We start from the raw sequence: 18,709 nt of genomic DNA, 5'->3' as shown, positions 1-18,709 counted from the left end.
AATGGATTTACTACTGCACATTTCTCCTTCATGGGTGCAGAAAAATATAGTAAACTCCTCACAAAGAGTAGAGTGGTCAGATGAAGGTATACATTCTCTTGAGAGTTTATGAATGCCCACATGCTTGTGAGTTTGTTGAAATCTAAAACTTAAATCTGATCATTTCCTACTTTGGAAATGGTCGGAGTTTTATTCCAGGAAAGAGTTGGAGTAATTCCCCTTGCAGGATTGGAATGGCAATGGCTCAAACTCCCCTTACAGGACTGTAAGGGGAATGGATTACCTTCAAATTAGGAGGGAATGCATCGTAATGGGTTTCTGTGCAGAGAAACCTGTTTGCCTTGTAGACAAAAAAGAAAATAATCACGTTTTAATTTGCATATCTGGCTGCGTTTCTCCACTGTAGAATTGTTGAATTCGTACAATTAAGCATTGAGGGGACTGGAGCCCAGAAAGTATGAAACCACATTCACTTTTGCAGGAAAAGTACAGATATGTAATGTTTGTGAATTCCCAAACAGAGTGATGAGAGGCAAAATAAAAAGTACAGAATTGAGTCGACAAAACAAGAATAATTATTTCTCATATCCTCATGGTTGTGCTTTGCAATTCTTTTATTCTTTGTACAAATGCATGCAGCCAACGCGTTTCACCCCAAACAGGGCTCGTTCAGGGCAAAGCACTATTCAAATTTTCACACAGCACAAAGCTAGTGGTGAGTTTTATTCTGCAGACTTGTTCCGTGCACTGGATACATTTTGGACTCGGATGGGCTTGCCCGTTTTAACTTCAATGATGCATTTGCATCGACTTACCTGCAGTTGACCCACATTATTGACGTGAAGGATACCATTAAATTGGAAGCGGTACGTCCTTGTTGAGTAAGGGATCTATTTGAATAACGAAGTGGCACCTATTTGTTTGAGAAGGGACACTAATGAAATAACTCGCCACTGGCCTCTTGATCTGTATAAATCGCAATTGCGCCTACCATTCTTTTTTGGATGCTAGTTAATTGGAAGTGGTGTGTACTTGGTTGAGAGATGAGAAATTATAGAATACAACTTCCCACTGGCTTTGTGCTGTGTGACAGTTTGAATTGTGCTTTGCCCTGATGAAGCCCTGTTTGGGGTGAAACGCGTTGGCTGTAGGCATTTGTGCAAAGAATACAAAGAATAAAAGCATTGCAACGCACAACCATGAGGATTTGAGAAAGAATTATTCTTGGTTTGTCGACTCAATTCTGCACTTTTTGTATTGCCTCATCACTCTGTCTTAATTGTATTGTATGTATGGCCATGCACAGCTGGTCATTTGATGTTGCAAATACGTGTTCGACTATATATTTGTGGCTAGTCCAGGTAGTGTAGTGTGAATCAACCTTTCTGCCTCTCTTTGTTTTGAAGATCCCCAAATATGTAAATCCCTTTTCCTCCCTGGGCATAGGGCATTGTCAATGGGTCCAGGCAGGGCTTATACCAGTTAAAGTGAATCCCAGAGTACCTCACAAATAATTCAAGGATGTTAATGATTGTTTTAGTTGAGTTTTCTGGCTCTGCCAAATACAGTAGGATGTTATCTGCATATAGCGGGATGACGTTTTTGCAGTTGAGGTCTCATTGGAGCAGCCTCTCTAGTGTGTCTCTATAGATCCACGCAGCCACATATTTCGTCTCCACTACAAACACAAGGGGGGCAGAGGGGGTCCTTGCCTGGTCTCCCTCCCTAGTTCAAATTTCCCTGAAAGTATACAATTTACTGGAACCTGAGCAAATCGCAGGATGTAGAGTAGCCACACCCATATCATTAAGGAGGGCTCGAATCCCACCCTCTCCAACAGTGCCATTCCAAGGAGTTGAAGGTTTTTTCTGCGTCTAGCGCAACCAGCACTACTGGCTCCCTCAACCTCCCCTTTGGTGCCAAGCATCCGAATAGCCCCCACAGGTTATGCCTAGTTGACCTATAAGGCATAAAGCCCGATTGGTCCGTGGCTAAAATGCAGTGTATCAGCTGCATTAAGTGATCAGTTGGTACCATCACCAGGATTTTTGTTTCCATGTTTAGTAAGGATATGGGTCTATAAGAGGAGCATTACTCCACTGGTTTCCCTTGTTTATGGATGAGAACTATGGCTGCTTGCTGCAGGTCTTGGGAATTCTCCTGCCTCCCTGGAATCACAAAATATTGTAGTTATCGGCTTCCCCACCCTGCTCTTTCAACATTAAAATAATTCCGCGGGCAGTCTGTTTGGGCCCAGGCTCCTCCCACTCTTTAATTGAGTCAAGGCTTCCGCAATTCCCCTCCTGGATTTCCCCCTCCAAGAGTTTTCTCCCCAGGCTGTAGACTGTGAGGTCATTAAGAAAAGAACCCAATTCCCTCCTCCTGTCCCATCGGACGCATGGGGTATACAGTTCTCTTTAAAATTCTGCAAACTGTGCAATCTCCCTGGCCACTTCCACCAAGTGACCATCCCCTGTGCACATCTACTGCACCCATTGTTGACCTTGTTCTCTCCTCAGCAGCCATGCTCAAAGTTTCCCTGCCTGATTTTAAACATCATATTGCCTGTGCTGTATGGCCCTATAGAGGGATTTCGCCTAGTGATGCGTTAATCTCCTGTACTCATCCTTCGTGTCTTCTATCCCGGTGGTGAGGGTTACGTCAGGGAATGTAACATATTGTGCCTCGCACTGTGCTAGCTGCTTTTCCAACTCCGTCCCTTTCCCATCCCGCTCTCACTTCAGTCCTGCCATATGGGATATCAAGTGGCCCCTGACCACCATCTTGTAGGTCTCCCCGAGGGTTACCCACTACTCTACAAACACATTGTTCTCCTTAAAGTAATTGTCCATCACCTCTTGGGTGAACCACTTAGTCTCCTAGTCCATCAATACCCAGGGATCAAGGCTTTAATTTATGGTGGGACCTGGTGTTTGCTGCAATAGCTGAATACATAGTGGAAAGTGACCCGATATACACCGTGGCAGATATGTCAGCTCTCAAAATCTATGTGTGTAGAGTGCAGGCACCAAGAAGTAGTCTAGATGTGACAGGGATTGTATCAAGTTTGCTGCGTGTGAGTAGTGCTGTATTTAGGGATGTGTGATGCGCCAGGGGTCCACCAGACCTAGAGTCTCTGTAAATGGCCATAGCTGCACGTCTTCCCTATGTCGTCCCCCATCTTGGTCAGCCTGTCAATGTCAGCTTGTAGGGGCAAGTTTATATCTCCTCCCATAGTCAGAAGTTACTCTTTCACTTTCCACTTATCCACTTTCCCATCTCTACCAATCCCAGGGTTTGTAGACCTGGTGATGAGTACCAGGAAGCTACTATCATTTCCTCTTTCTGCTATGTGCCCTGCACTGTCACCCAGCTTCCCTGAGGGACTTACGGACCAGTATGCCTACCCCAATGGTGCCTGCTGAGTATCCCACATGCACCAGCATTTGATATTTGCCTCTGTCCAAACAATTACAGTTGTAGCCCCTCAAGTGCAAATCCTGTAGACGGCTCACGTTTGGTGAGTGCCTTATAAGGTAGGTCATATTCACCCCTCCCTCTCGTCACTTTATTTTCAAACCCTTTTACATTCCGGGATAAATGCTTTAACATAGTGTTGCTGCTTTTATACTGACCCATTGTGTCTGATGTGTTGGGGCCAATATAGGTATCGCTAGTGAGCCGTTTCTGGAACCTACCAGGTTTTCTGCATGAAGTAACGTCCTATAAATCCCTGTGATCTCATCCCCTTCCCTACCTAGTCGTGTGATTGGTGATTGGTTAAAACTACCCAGCCACCTCATTGCCCAAGATGCCTGTTGCACCCTAAAATCAACTTACACTTCACCAATTGAGATTCAGAGAAAACGTGTTGACCCTACAAGGCTCCTCCCCGCAGGCAGTCTTGCCGTCGGCCCCGCTTTTTGAAGCCATCTCTGCCCACCAAGCACTTCCAGTCCAGACCCTGTGGGCCCATTCTACTGTATCAAGACTGGATGATTGGCCCCCAAGCACTGTTTTCAACAGGTAGCATTGCATGTACAGTTCAGTGCTGGGGCCTTTGACTTTTTTGAGGGATCCATATCAGGTGGCAATTATTGCATTGGGAGTGACCGTCTGCATCATCAAATCTGGCCGTCATGGTATCAATATCTTTCCGTAGTTGTCGGAGTTTGGCCGCTCCATCCATCACCATGGGCTTGTCCTGTGTTATTGTTACCTTAGCCTGCTTCACTCTGTCCACCAATTTTTTTGTGATCTGTGCGGAGTAGGCAAACATCTATGGCCACTGCCTATATTTTATGCTACAGGGCAGTCTTGGTATCACAAATCGCCACTAGGTAGGTAGGTAGGTAGGTGTGTGTGTGTGTGTGTGTTTGTGTGTTTGTGTGTGTGCATGTGTGTGTGTGCATGTGTGTAAATGTAAATGTAAATGTAAGGCCCATTTATACCGCGCTAACAATCGCTCCAAGGAGCATCTCGGCGCCAATGAAAGGACAACCAGTTAAAGTTGCCTTACTGCTTAGGGAGACCAGGACCGGAGTCACACTAGTGCTCTGGCGGTAAAGTCTGGAAGATTGTAAATCCAGGTTTTTAGTTGTTTGCGGAAACCAGATTCCTTGTCCAGTGCTCTTAAAGGTGGGGGGAGGGCATTCCATGCTTTAGCACCCAATACCGCTAGGGATTTACCCCCACGGGTTTTAAGTCTGAACCCTGGAATGGTCAGAAGATTGGCATTTGAGGACCTTAGTGCTCGAGTTGGGCAATATTTTACAAATTTTTTCCTCAGGTATAGAGGGCTTGAGTTGTGTACAGCACGAAAGGTGATTGTCAGTACTTTGTGCAGGACCCTTTTTGTTATAGGCAGCCAGGAAGGATAGCCCTACCTGTGTGTTCGTGTTCTCTGCTAGTTCCAAAATTCCTTCTGTCTTGGCCAAGGCAGCGATCGCATGGCGGGGGCGCACTGTCTTGCAGCATTTTCATGTGCCATGGGCGCACCATTTCTACTTTCAGAAAGGAGGGCTGCCCATGCTCCAGGGTGCACGCGGGCCAGCATTCAGAGTGTCAGCAGCGCGTGCCCGATTGAGGGCGTGCAGCCCTGGCATGGTCTAGTGGAATCTGCCAGTCAAAGGGAACTCAGCTATACCTCTGTGCCAGCCACTGTCCCTGGGGGAATCGCTCCAGTCACACCGCTACACAGTCAGCCCAGCAGGGCGTCCATGTACCTCCTACGCATCACCAATGAATGGGCCGTAAGTAGCAGTCCTGGCCTGAGCAGTGCCTCTTTCTTGTTGTCCCCCACAGCCAGGCAGGGTTTCCACCTTACGAGAGGCCTGGCGAGCCCCTGGTGTGCCGCTCACCACCCGTTAGCCCTCCCCGATTACTCCATTGGGACTCACAACTACACAACACCACCGTCGCCCCTGGGTCCCCGGACACTGTCACACTGCTCCATAAGGTACGGTCATGTCAGGATATTTGAGCTGCGGGGCTATGCCACCGTAGCTCTGATTTAAGTGGCCATTTTCCTTGCTGACGAGGCCACGGCTCCCCAAAGAGATTTATTTTCCCCGTGATTGTCTCTATGTGGATGTATAACAACATCTCGATCTAGTTATTGATGTTGCAATGGGACTGAATATCATATCTAACCTTGATCATAGTTATGTTTTTTAGACCCTTCTCTTCTAGTCTATTGAACAAATTAGTCTTTAAAATATTACTTAGTTGAAGCATGTCAAGCCATCTCATAGATCAAGAACCTCTGAACTAAACAGTGTCTAGCATGTTCTAGAGTAGCAATTAACGTCAGCATCCTACCTGCGATTCAGCAGGAATTGTCCTAGCGTCCTGGTCGTCGTGGTGTGATGAACTCTCGTCTTCAGTCAAAAAGTGAAGAGTGTTGTTGAAGTCGTGAAGCTTGACGTTGAAAGAAATCACCTGCTCTTTGTTCTGTACTCACAAACAAAAGTATATATATTAGCTTTTATTCTAGTGCCCAAAAAGATATCAACAGTCCTAACTCTTTTATTTACTATACTAATGTTCCTGATAACTTACTTCAAATTACTCCAAAGTTGTTCTTCTACATCACACGATCAGTTCTTTAAAACAAGGTATAAAAATGCACCAAGAAATATAAACGACCATTCTTCCTCGTTTTATAGTCCTGAACACACAATTCTAAATATTAAAATACGATCCTTCTTGTGGCAAAAGTCCTTGAAAATTAGAGCTTTCCAAAGTGTTACCAAAAATTGTTCTGTCTTTGATCAATGAGCTTTCATCTGTCTTGCGTGGGGCGCCGCGGAATACTAAACTACACTGACCATAGTCCTTAGGGGCGATCCCGCTGGTGAGTGAGTGGTGTGCGACCCCACCCCCTTTTGAGAAGAACAAAAGAGTTTACTTAGCTTTTCTTTCCTTTTCAGAAGCTGTGCAGAAGCGGTGAATTGTGAAGATCCAGGAATTCAAGTAAGCCTCTTGTCCTTTGCTGTACTGGTCCTGAAGGCTAAGCGTCTTCTAGAAGCCCGGGTGTGGCTTTTATACCCTAGCCACACCCGAACCGCACCCAAACAATGATTGACGTCGCTCGCGTTCATACGCGAGGCGACGTTTTACCGGAGAAGCTCTTCCTTCTTTGTGCGCTTATATCGCGAGGTCCGATTCACTTCCTCCGGTCTCAGACTCTAGCGAAAACATTATTGCTTAGAAAAGAAAGGTCTCTCTTTATTCCTGAAGCGGAAACTGGCCAGATAAACTCTGACCCGAAAAGCACTGTGAATTATCTTTAAGCTCTGCAATACAAACTTGTCAAAGTAAACATCCAATAACTGCTATATACATAAAACACGAACACGAAATGCATACAAAATGCAAGACATGTAACCAGTTCTCACACATATACATACAAATCTTTGGAGTGCTGGTTGCACGGGACAGGGGTGGGTTTTTTAACTAAGCATAAAAGGCATAGCCTTACATGTTTAGGAACTGGAATCATGCCAGGGGGGAGGAACTTTACCACCTTCTGGAGTCTAGAGTATCTTTAGAGATGGAGAATCAGAATTAAGGACATATAATGGATGTAATCCTACAAATTTGAATGGCCAAAACCCCTATGTATGTGAGGCCCATGTGAACTGAAAAGACAAAATCTCTGGAAGTGACCCGTGGGGGGGGAGCAAATAAGTGGAAGCCTCTGAATAGATCCAGTATCCTGACACTATTCTCAAACTGCAAGGTACTGGAGGAGGTATTCTCAAGTGATATAGAATACATCGCCTTCATTCAGTCCAAAGCTGTGAGATAGGTAACAAAAGTTTGCTTTACCTCTCCAGTGTTTGTTGATCTGGTTTTAGAAGCAAGTGACCAGTTGAACAACTTAGGTCTAAGAATAGTACAGTAAGCGGAGGTGGAAACTTCCCACTTAAAGCTACCCATGTTGTCAAATCATGCAGGCCTAATTCAAGCACAGCTAGATTTGGTGATTGGGAGAGAAATAAACCCACCTCGGCGGGTGGGTATAAATTGCGGAACCCTGAAAGTTACTATCCCGTCCCAGAAAAGAGAGTGTTGGACAGATCTGATCCGTGTATGCAATACGCTTGCGTGTCTAAGTGTTGATGGGGAGACAACTTTTTCATGGGAGGAAGAGCTAGATTAGGGAACCGACGTACCCGCCGGCTTGGGGGTTGTCTCTTTGGAATGCACATGGATTAAAGAATTTAACAAGAACAACAGAGCTCTCAGAAATATGGGAGGGAAATTAAATAATTTGCTCCCAGGAGACATGGTTGGAGGGTGAGGATTTTCATCAAAATGGTTTCATGCAGCTTATGAAAGATGGGACCAAGGGGCAAATTATCAAGGGGGTTTATCTCTGCTTTTTTGGCTTTAAAAGCCAAGAAAGCGGAGATAAAATTATCTCCCTATTACCTAGCTGTCGCTACCACCAGTTAGCGACAGCTAGTAGGAGATAGCGACCATCTTGGGCCCAGCTTTGCATGTCAGTGATATTTATCACTAATGACATGCAAAGTGGGCGTGCCAAGATGTTAGCGACTGGAAACAGTCGCTAACATCGCTATCTCCAATTACCAACTTTTGGACGAATATCTCCAAAAGCTAACACCTGCCCCTGAGCAGTTCTTAGCTATGTTATCCAATGGTAGGTGGATAACATGGCTAAGAGCATTAGCTCAGTAATGCATGAATATCGCTGACTTTTCAGCGATATTCATGCATTTTGGCCGATTTTTATCGCTTAGGAGATAAACCTTGATAATAGCATGGTTCCTAAGTAATAAAAATCGCCGCAGCTCAGCGATAAAAATATCGCCGCTAAACTAACATAGCGATAATTATAGCTAGTTGTTGGTAATATGCCCCATAATCGGCTCAGGTGGGTGAAAGGAGGACTAATGACACGGATATCTACCAAAAGTACTGGATCTCTTTGAGGAATATCTGCTACAAAAAAGCTGATAGTTGTGAATGTTTACATAAATCAGGAGGACTGTAAGAAAGAGTCATGGGAAATGTTTCAGAGAGACCTGGTAAAACTAATAGAGCTCCAGGGGAAATATCCAATTTTGTTATTAGGCGACTTTAACCTTCGTTTATATCCAAGGAAGTCTGACTCCGTAGTCTCAGGTGTGCTAGAGTATTCCTATCGCAAATGTTCCAAAATGTGATCAGTCGAAGTTTGATATGAATATGGTGAGCTTTCTGGCTGAATTAGGGTTGTATGCCTAAATGGCCGTTTCAAAGAGGACGACCCAGCATGCCAACAACTATGCTCCATTGACTACATGTTCATACTGGCATGGTACTTCAATCTTTGTATAGGATTTATGGTGCTAAGGCTAAAGGGAAGCAGATATATGTTGCATTGAACACAGTGCAGATCGCATGCTATTCATAAGGTTTTCATTTTGCCTTTAACCCCACCCTTCCCCCCCCCCTCCCCCCCCCCCCCAGAGACAAGATAAAGAAGAAAATAACTGGGGGCTAAAATTAGATATAGAGGTAGTTAGATTATTGAGGGAGCAAGCTATTCCAATGGCACTAGATTTCCCTAAACGCTTAACAACCAGAATTGATGGGAGATCTATTGAACAGTTAATGCAGTATCAATTAATCAATGTCATAATCCAGGATAGGGCCATAGGAGAGCCTAATGGTGCATTGTTTGAAAATATCATTGCAGAGAAAGTAAAGCGATTGATACCAGTACTAAGGGTATGCAATAAGATAATAAAAAAGGACCAGCTGTGCCAAATTTCAAACCAACAATGGTTCGATGAGGAGTGTGCATTTGCTAGGATGGAGCTAAGTAAAATAGGAAGGGCAAGGCGATCAGATGATCAAGCACAGACAATTGATATCTACTGCTGTAAGAAAAGGGAATATGAAGCTCTGGTGATGAGAAAAAAGCATGCTTTATTTCAGTTGAATTGGGATGTGATGTTTAGGACACTTCAAGAAAAGGACACGATGAAATTCTGGTAGTTGGTCCAGAAGGGATGCGGTATGGCTGTCCCACCGATAAGATGCAAGGTGTCAGAAAGAGATTGGGTATCTTTTTTTTTTTTTTAAACCTTTATTATATCATTCACAAAAATTACAGGAGTAGACCTACAACCACAGGGGCCGGACACTGCATTTAGGAGATACGCATAATAAGTTCAATAACACAGCTCTTCAGCCGGCAACCCTGAGGTCCGGCAGCGGTACAGGATATATGTTGCATTGAACACAGTGCAGATCGCATGCTATTCATAAGGTTTTCATATTGCCTTTAACCCCCCCCCTACCCCCCCCCCCCGAGACAAGATAAAGAAGAAAATACAGGATATCCGGAGCCACACAATCGAAGATACAATAAAGGTGGGTAGGTGTAGGAAAGTAGTCGTGGACCAACTGAAAGGGACAGTAAAGACGCAAGCGCTAGCGAGCTCAAGGAGGGTAAAGAACCGAACAACCGATCTCTCATCGCGGCCGCCCACCCTCAGACCCCGCCCACTTATACACTCCAGGATGAAACAGAAAGTACTGCTACCGGACACTGCAAGAAGAAGAAAGAGGCCATAGAACAAAACAAAGGCAAAATAACAAACCCCCCCACACCCTCCACCCTGCACCCCTGCAATGGCTACGGCCTACCCCACTAGCAGCGTGCCTGTCGCCCATAGGAATACCCTAAAAATAGAGAAAAGAAAGAGAAAGGGGCCATAGAACAAAACAAAGGCAAAATAACAAACCCCCCCCCCCCACCCTGCACCCCTGCAATGGCTACGGCCTAACCCACTAGCAGCGTGCCTGTCACCCAGAAACATCCCTAAAAGAGAGGAAAAGCGGAGGAGGAGAGATAAAAACTCACTCCCGGACTCCTTTACCACCCACCAGATGTAACTACCCCTGAACATGGTCAAAATAGAATGTAGCGAAATATAAAAGCAATCCGGGGAAGTATGATACACACCACCGACTCTCGTACATTACAGTTCACAATCCCAGCAGCGATAAAATATTATGCCAAACCCAAAAAAGACACAAGTTAACCCTGTCCGGTACGATTATTAACCAGAGCACTTATAATCCAGACCACAACAACAGTGAAAGCAGCAGAGCGTTCATCAAAGTTCAAGTCAGTACGAACAAGTCGAAAAAGGGATAAAAGTGCACGGCATCCACAAAGCAAGTGAGGAAAAGCGTGGAAGGATAATGAAGCTCTCCGATAACCACAGGTGGTCCTGTTGAGGCACTCAAGGTTGTCCATGTCGATGTTCAGTGGGTTATGGCTCAGGCAGGGGAAGCTAACAATGTTCACGGGCCCGCAAACCATCCTGTAGGGATCAGCAGCGCACACGGAATCCGGCTTCCGCACAGGGTCCTCGAAGTTGAGCCCACAATGTTCCATGGGTAGTACCGCTGGCTGAAATAATGCCGAAAAGTCACCTCCGGTCTCCGGCAGATACTGTCCACTGTTGCAGACAGTGACTGGTATTGGACGATGATCTGTGAGTGGAGCGCCCCAATGGCCGCCATTATGGCTTGCGGTGATGGTATGCCTTCTGTCCCCTCCATCTCCTCTCATGTAGCGACAGAGCAGGATATGAACCCCGGAGGTCGACTACTCCGGGGTAACAGGCTCAACCGGAGCAGACAACAGCAATGGGCGCCCTCACCTCACGATTTCTACACCTTCGCCGCTAGTCAGGGCTCCGGTCCGTCACCCCCGGGAAGCTTACAGTGTCTCCGGGCGTCGGATACAGGACCGCAGCAACCGAAGAGCCACACTGCAGCGTCTGCGGTGTAGACAGGATATTAAATCGCCATTGGAAACAAGTAAAGTGTGTCTCCGTTCGAGAGACCGGACGAAGCCCAAAGTCCACAGCCGATGTTGTTCAATTCCAGCCCGGGTGGGTTGGAAATCGAGGCCCCGGCTTCCATGCTGAGTTAGGCCGAGAATGAAACACGGCATATCTTCGTCACCCGATAAGTTAAAAAGTTCGGGATTGCACCTTCAGAGTCAGTAACTCCTCGCGTACACGGGAGTCAGGTGTAAAAGCAGGATAAATTGCAGGATATACGAGCTGCTGGCGGAGGTCGGCGGATCCGGGAGCTTATGCGGCCATCTTGTTTTCCTGCGTAGCTCCTCCTGGGTATCTTTTTTAACTAATATCTATAAGCCATGGGAGATAGTGATGAAGAAGGGCTGGCCAATTGTGGGGGTGGAGGTTTTGGAGTCATTATTTCTCTATCCAATCTATTGCCAAGTTGATAACTTCCTTAAATTTAACAAAGGCAGCGGGACAAGATAACCTACCAGCAATTGTAATTAAGTCAAACCCCTTGTAGTGGGCAGGATTCTTCTCCAAAGTTTTTATTCGCATAACTTATTCACATAACTAAGACCAGGATAATCCCTCCGAGTTGGAAGGGTGGAATAATTGAAACCTATACACCAAAAAAGGTGCAATGGACGACCCAGGGAAATACCAGTTGATAAGCCTGTTGGATGTAGGTGCAAAATTGTACTCCAAAGTAATATTAAGGACCCTAAAGAACTGAATAGAGGGAAACAGAATTATTCCAATGGAGCAGGGAGGCTTTAAAGCTGGATATTCTACAATAGACCATTGTTTCAGTTTATGGGCTTTGGGGAAGAAGGCAAAAGAAACAACTGGCAACTTATTTTGTTGTTTTGTTAATTTTAGCTCAGTGTTCAATCTGGTTGATCGTAGTATACTTTGGGCCATATTAATACGTCAGGGTATTCCAAATTGCTTAATAGCAATTTTGCAGGAATTGCAAACCGGTAATTGGGCCGAAGTAGAGCTTGACATAGATAGGGCCCTCTCTGGGAGAATTCCTTTGGGAAATGGGTTAAGGCAGGATTGTGTCCTGGCTCCCACATTGTTCTCTTTATTTTTAGCCAACCTTCCAGGAGATTTGACAGCTACTCACTTGCTTTCCCTGAAAATGGGAGGTAGACATGTTTCGTGCCTACTCTATGCAGATAATTTGGCAATTTTAGACGTGACCCAAGTAGGCCTGCAGAGGAAGTTAACTAAGTTTAATCATTATTGTGCGGCTAATACATTGAAGGCAAACGTGAAAAACAAAGATAATCATGTTTGGGGAAAAAAGTAAACTGTATAAGTGGCAGTTAGGCAATAGCAGTGTAAAGGTTGTGTCCTCCTACAAGTACTTCGGCCTGACGTTTACCAGTCATCTGAGTTGGATCTTGCATAAAGAAATTGTGGAGACAAGGGCGTTGGCTAAAATAGGGGGACTTGTTCGCTTTAAAAAGACCTATGAGGATTTCTCTTGGACACCCCTTTTAACTGCTTATAAGGTAATGGTCCCCACGCAATGCCTCTATGGGGCCGAGTTATCAGCCATTAGTATGAAGGGAAGTTGGGAGAGATGTGAAAGTAAGTGTCTGAAAAAATTGTTGGCCCTCCCCAAAGGTGCAATGTCCCAGGCGATAAGATTAGAAAAACATTTGCAGGCCTGGAACTTCTTAGCCTATAAATTAACCTTGCATTTTGGGATACATGCTTGGTCCCAAATACACAGAAGATATCAGCCTACTGTGTTACTGAACTAGCAAGAAGTGAATTACAGTGGGCAAAGAAGGTAAAGAAAAGATTGGAAGACATCGCAGGAACTTTAAAATTAGAATTAAATATAGCTGAGGCCTCAATTAAAAATAGCCTGTTAAAAAGAATCTAGGTTGGCAGACTTGAAGTATGTAAGGAATAGATCCTCCGCAAAACATATGGTAGATTCATGAGAAAATATTAATGTATTTCCTTACTTAACTGCACTTCCAGATGCCCGGTTACGATTAGTACTATTAAAATTCGTGTTGCATTAAATGTGTAAGAGCTGAGAAATTGGAAGTCTTTCTAGATCAAGAGAATAACTGCACATGGGGACTGCCGTCTCATAACTTTAATGTTCATGTTTTAATTGAGTGTCGTCATTTTTATATGCTATGTTGCTTGATTTTAAAACCTCTTTTTAAAACATATAATATAAATTGTCGAAATTACGCACTAGCACTTTCGTTAAGAATGGAACTCTTTGATGTAGGATAGGATAGGATATAGTTTTATAGAGCGCTCGATTGCCAAAGCGTCTGGGCGCTAAAAGGTGAGATTGAGGGATCACAGCATCTATGCCTGACTTTAGAGTACTGGAAACAACCACTTTTTAGGGTCTTCCTAAAGAGAAGCCGATTTGACAATAATCTCATAGAGATGGGCAGCTGGTTCCACAGTTTGGCTGTGGAATATGATCGTCTCCTTCCTCCCCATCTGACTTTACGATTTTTGGAGATACAGATGAAACCTGCGTCTGTGGATCTAAGGTTTCGGGTGGGGGTATACCAGGAAAAGAGTTTACGCAAATCTGCTGCCCCTCCGCCATATAATGTCTTATGGACCAGGTATAAGGCTTTAAACTCCGTCCTTTGTTGAATCAGGAGCCAATGTAATGACCTGATGGCAGCGGAAGTGGGGTGACCCATAGGAATGTTTAGCAATTACGAGGCAGCAGCATTTTGTATTGACTGCAGTTGTATCCTCTGCGCTATATTAATGCCTCTAAAATGCATTGCAATAGTCTAACCGCGAGAGGATGAGGGCCACTACAACTGATTTCCTCAATTTTTGGGGGATGAAAGGGAAAATCTTCCTAAGAATCTTCAATCCAAAGAAGCAAGACGAGATTACACTGTTGATCTGGGCCGTAAAATTAAGCTGTTCATCAAAAATGGCTTGTGCATTGACTACATTTCTTAAAATATGTTTGGATTAGTGTCCTAAAGTGTTTAGGTGGTAAGGGTCTGGTGATTTTAGTTGAAGTATGATGAATTGGTATTTATATAATGTAATTATATATCAAATGTTACTGATTTTAAAGAATGTATGTTTTAAAGACTGTGTCTAAACATTAATGAAGTATGAACTGAACTGACAAAGGCTTTGATGAATATGAGATACCAAAACACAGTGGTGAGTCAAGACTTAGATCAGTGCTTTTATGGCACAGAACAAGAGCGACAGAAAAATATGCATAAATTGAGACACGAGGTTCTATCCAAAATTGAAATTATTAATAAGGATTCATAAATTAGAGTTGGTGTTCTCAGAAGCAATGGGGTCTGATTTACCATATCAATTACCAACCTTACCAAACAAAAGTTTGGATATTAGTCCCTAGCACCATCATATTTGAGGGTAACATGAACAGGATGATAAATTCCAAGACACAAGCATCAAACAGCTGAGTTCTGCCAATATTGTGTCCTCTAATAGCTCTAGAGTCAGAGGTGGGCACTCAAGACTTGATAGCAACATTGGTCAGGGTAGTCCAAAGTTAAAAGGTTACTCAGCTGTAAAAGGCTCCACTCTCCAAAGATCAACCACCACTGGGCCATGATGCAGAGTCTGCATAGCTGGCATTTTATCGGCTCGATCTTAATATTGACCATAATGGTTCAGACAAAGGTGTGGGCGATTGTGTGGTGTATTGTATCTCTGTCTGTGCAAGTTTATGATGAACACTGGGAGGCAGACCCCATTTGGGGGGGTCACAAAGCAGGCAAGAGCTACAGGGCCACAACCCTAGAGTTATTGGGTACTGGGAGCAGGTTTAGTGCCAGCTCCCCCTCGCTGCTCTAAGCTCATGCTTTTGCCCTGGTCTTGCCCTTTGTGTCTCCTTTCCAGCCTCTTGATTGTTTAGTACCATGTGATTTTCCTGCTCCCAGTCATCCGTTATTTTTGTCTCTGTGCTTACTATTCCTAGTCTGAGCCCCATTATTCTGCCACTGTGAATCATTTCCCTGCTCCCAGCCTCCCTTTACTGTTGTCTCTCTGCCTGCTATTTCCAGCGGCGCCCCCAAAAAACCTTAGGAAAGGAAAAATAGAGCAACAATTGTTTAATTTGTCCTTTCCTGCCTAGTCTTGGGGGCAGGGCTGGTCGTAAAGTGAGGGGAGTGGGAGTGCGCTCCCATTACTGTGCCTGATGGTTTGACCAGCTTTCTCAGGCCTGGCAAACCATCATGCGCAGTGAAAGCTCTCCAGCCCAGCAAAGCTGCTCGGTTGGACAGAGTAGGCACAGACTCATGGTCTGTCTTGGAGCGCGAATTGAATGGCGATCAGGCCAATAGTGAAGCTGCTCTGTTCGCGAGAGCAGCTTCAGGATTGGCTGCAGGGTATTCTGTGAGCCTGTGCCTTGCTGAAGAGGCAAAGAGGAGCAGAAGAGCGCGACAGGACAGCTGCAGGTACGTTTTTTAATTAAAATGTTTGTATTCCTACCCGTGACCCCTAGTCCCCACAGCTCTCCTGCCCGCCAGACCCAGCTCCTCCTGCATACCAGCCTCTCCTGGCTATTTCTAGTCTGAGCCCCATTATTGTGCCTCTGTAATTCGTTTCTCTTGCTCCCAGCCTTCCTTTACTGTTGTCACCTCAATAACTGCTGCATCGCATTTCCTCAATCAACAGTAGGACCTTTCACCTGCTGCCGATGTTGCTAGGCATGCAATTCAGGACCTCCAGCTTGCACAGAAACCTCGCCACACCCAACTCTCGGACCGCGACCACCCCGGAACTGCACCACTGCCTCCTGCTCAATGCCCAACCCTCTGCAAACATGTCACAGAGATCACCCTCACCCCAACGTGTTCTTCATCACAGGGACATGGCTCAACCCCTCCTCCACCCCTGGCATCAAATTAATTCTCCCACTGTCAATCGACTCCAAGCACTACATCTTCCTCAGTCACCTCAACTTCCATCTCTACGACCCCCAAGATGGCAACTCCACCAACCACCTGGACAGCTTGAGCAACATCGGCCTCACCCAACTCATCACCCACCCCACACACAGCGCAGAACATATGCTAGACCTGATCTTCACTTCCAGAGATGAGTCATGTACAGTCATGTCACCTAACTCACCTGGACCGACCACGCCATCGTCCAATTCACCATCACAAGATCCCCATACACCCCCACCAGTCCCACCAGCTCCTCCCACCACAGCTGGAAAAAAGTGAAGGATAACCAATGAATGGACACCCTCAACTTCACCCAGGCAGACTCTGCAACCAACCTGGAACAGGCAGTCCAGGATTTCTCCACCTGGATCATTATCTGCGCAGACAAAGTCACCCCCATCAAGCCAGCTAAGACCAGCAGACCCATCCAACAAGCAAGTTTGTATGCACCAGAACTCGGGACCACAAAATGCAACTGCAAACAACTGGAAAGAAGCGATCCCACAGACCAAGTCACCTTCAAATCAGCCCTCAGCAGACACCATCAATGCCTCAAGAACACAAAAGGAGACGCCCTAGCAAATAGAAAGAAAGTAAACCACAGCAAGGAACTCTTCACCATTGTCAGAGTTCTCCGGCCCTTCAGCCACTGAGAACATTATCTCCCCTTCCAAGGAACTCTGTGACACCCTGGTGAACTACTTCCACGACAAGAAATGTACCATCTACAGTAACTTCGAACTCCAACCCACCAACCACTGCAATCTCCTCACACTAACGTACGCCACCCCCAACCATCCACTCACCTCATGGGAACAGCTCACCACACAGAACACCCAGTGATCATGAATTCCATCCACTCAGGAGCACCCACGGACCCCTGAGCCCACCACCTCTTCAACCTTGTAAGCAAAGAATTCAGTAGCTAAGTCACCCCCATTCACAATGCATCCATCAGCACGGCCACCTTCCCCGACAGATGGAACCACGCAGAGGTCAGACCCCTCCAAGAAATCCTCAGCCAACCCCAGTGAACTCAAGAACTACCGCCCCATCTCGCTGCTCCTCTTCCTCGCCAAAGTTCTGGAGAAGGCCATCAACTGCCAGCTCACCGAACACCTGAAGAGAAACAACCTGCTGGGTTCTGTGCCAATCACAGCACAGAGACCACCCTGATCGCCTCCACTGACAACATCAGAACCCTCCTAGACTAAGGGGAAACAGCGGCCCTGATCCTCCTCAACATCTGTGGCATTCGATTCGTATCCCACCACACCCTCATCAAAGGCTCCACCATGCCGGGATCCAGGGAGAAAGCTCTGAAATGGATCACATCCTTCCTCTCAGGATGAACCCTGGGAATCCACCTACCACCCTTCACCTCGGAACCCAATAGCATCATTTGTGGCATCCATCGAGGTTCATCCCTCAGTCCCACACCGTTTAATACCTACATGATTCCACTAGCCGACATCGTCAGACCGCATGGCCTTAACATCATATCCAATGCAGACCACACCCAGCTTATCCTCTTGCTCTCGGAAGACCCCTCCACCACCAGGACTAACTTCCACAACTGCATGAGGAGTGTCACCGACTGGATGAAGACAAATTGCCTGCAGCACAACACGGACTCGACTGAAGTCTTTCTGGGAACAACACCTCCCTTTGAAACAAAACTTGGTGGCCCACTGAACTTGGACCAACACCAAAAGACCCCACCCGCAACCTCAGCATCATCCTGGAGAGCAAACGCACCATGAAAAGACGGATCAACGCAGTCTCCTTTGCCTGCTTCCACACCCTCCTCATGGTCCAAAAGATCTTCAGATGGCTTCCCATCCGCACCAGAGAGACTATCCCTCAAGCCCTTGTCACCAGTTGGCTCAATCAATCAATCAATCAATCAGTGACACTTATAGAGCGCGCTACATACCCGTAGGGTCTCAAGGCGCTAGGGGGGGGGGGGGGGGGCGCTACTGCTCGAACAGCCAGGTCTTCAGCTTCTTCCTGAAGGAGAGGTGGTCTTGGGTCAGGCGCAGGTCGGTCGGGAGGGAGTTCCAGGTCTTGGCGGCCAGGTAGGAGAAGGACCTTCCTCCTGTAGTCGCTCTTCGGATGCGGGGGACGGCGGCGAGGGCGTGGTTGGCTGATCGGAGGTGGCGTTTGGGAGCGTAGAAGTTGATCCGGCTGTTGAGGTAGCTCGGGCCTTGGTCGTGTAGGGCTTTGTGTGCGTGGGTGAGGAGGCGGAAGGTGATTCTTTTGTTGACGGGGAGCCAGTGAAGGTCCTGGCTGGACTACAGCAGAGCGCTCTGCAATGGAATTACCACCCAACTCCTGAGGAGACTTCAGACGATACAGAACGCAGTTGCCAGAATCATCCCCAACCTCCCCAAATGGACCCACATCAATCAC

This window comes from Lissotriton vulgaris, chromosome 3_1 (genome assembly GCF_964263255.1).
Source record: "Lissotriton vulgaris chromosome 3_1, aLisVul1.2, whole genome shotgun sequence".
NCBI classification, from domain to species: Eukaryota; Metazoa; Chordata; class Amphibia; order Caudata; family Salamandridae; genus Lissotriton; species Lissotriton vulgaris.
The sequence above is the reverse complement of the archived record's forward strand: the minus strand, read 5'-3'. Positions refer to the sequence as shown.